Raw genomic sequence first — 1,590 nt, 5'->3', positions numbered from 1 at the left:
AATGCAAAAGATAAAGATGTACATTTTGTATGTTAAGAGAACTACTTTTAAATTAGTTTTGCCCGTTATCATGTATCCTCTATGTGACACCGTGTGATAAGAATTGTGCTCTCACAGATGAGGTCTATTTCTTTCTTTTTTTATTTAAGAAACCAAATTATTGTGTGGGGAACAAAACGAACATACTACACAGAATTTCTAATATAGATCAATTCAACATAAAAGACATTGGTAGAGTAAATGGAAGTGCATGACTGCAAGGACAAAAGTACATTTTAATCCATGTTTGTAAAAAAAACAAAAAACAAAGAAAAACAAAGACTTTACACCATTTACATTGAAAATATTGTGCCTTTATACCCCAGTGAGCAAGCCAGAAGGCAACAGTGGCAAGGAAAAACTCCCTAAATTAGGGAAGAGGAGCATCATGGGCAGAGTGCTGGAGCATCATCAGCAGAGTGGTATAGGGAGAAACCTTGGGAGGAACCAGACTCAGCAGGGGAAGGCCATCCTCCTTTGGCTGGCACCAAATAAATTTACTGTACATAGGCTAAATATAATACAAGTCATCCATCCAATATTTTATATATAATTGTGTTACTTCTGTGATTATGTATTCATTTGTGAAATAACGGAATATTGACTGCCTGCATCAGTTTAGAGTTTTGTCGGGACATTTTCTGAATAGATAGTTGACAATGGTTGTCTTCACTGTAAAAAAAGAGAATCAGAAAATCAATAAACTAAAGTCATCAAAGCATATCAAGTTTGAAAAATTAAGCTGACTATTAAATTTACCTGTTTATCACATGTGTGCTTCTTTATATGAATATCTGTTCCATTAACTGTTTTTATAATGGATAAGGAGGAAGTTAGAAGTGTAGCTCATTGCAGAAATCTGAAAATACATTCATGGAACATTAACTGCTTGATAAAGTGTTTATACAACAAAACCATTTGGCAACTAATGTAGACAGTCTCTACATTCACCTTTTGATAGTAGTGGACAGTAGTTATGGAGTTGGGCTGCACATAACTGAAAGAATATTGTTATTGCTTTACCGCTCAAAGATAAGTTAATCTAAGCTTTGCAGACATTATACAATTAAATTTACCTTTTTATCAGATGTTTGCTTCTTTATAAAAATAGTTAATGGAGCACAGAATTACATATTGGATAAGGAGGAAGTTCCAAGTTTAGTGCATTGCAGAAATCTAAAAGAAAAAACAAACAAACAAAAAAAACATTAATAGAACATTAGGTGCTTGGTAAATGAAATGCTTACACAACAAATACATTTTGCAACTTATGTGGATACCATCTCTGCACTCACCCTTTGACAGCAGTGGACAGTAGTTGAGGTTTGATGCACAAACCTGAAAATGTATTATTAGGTGAAACAGTGCTTGAAGAAATGAGTCAATTCAAGTATTGCAGACATTACACTACTACATTTACCTTTTTATCAGTTGTGTGCTTCTTTATAAAAATAATTAATGGAGCAGAGAATCATATAATGGATGAGGAAGTTAGAAGTGTAGCTCATTGCAGAAATCTGAAAATACATTCATGGAATATTAACTGCTTGA

General features: G+C 33.3%; 1 long non-coding RNA gene across 1 annotated transcript; it reads right to left on the bottom strand.

Annotated features, from left to right (window-relative positions):
* Nucleotides 1-332: 332 nt before the first annotated feature.
* On the bottom strand, nucleotides 333-1,195 carry LOC107706006 (uncharacterized). The gene is made up of 4 exons (XR_001636122.1): nucleotides 1,116-1,195; nucleotides 991-1,036; nucleotides 799-898; nucleotides 333-711 (listed from the first exon to the last, which is right to left on the bottom strand). It is a non-coding gene; the product is annotated as an uncharacterized LOC107706006 (long non-coding RNA).
* Between the last annotated feature and the right edge of the window lie 395 nt (nucleotides 1,196-1,590).

The sequence above is a fragment of the Sinocyclocheilus rhinocerous genome, unplaced genomic scaffold, assembly GCF_001515625.1.
Source record: "Sinocyclocheilus rhinocerous isolate Xijiao unplaced genomic scaffold, SAMN03320098_v1.1 scaffold325, whole genome shotgun sequence".
Taxonomy (NCBI): Eukaryota; Metazoa; Chordata; class Actinopteri; order Cypriniformes; family Cyprinidae; genus Sinocyclocheilus; species Sinocyclocheilus rhinocerous.
This window is presented reverse-complemented; position numbering and strand designations above follow the sequence as displayed.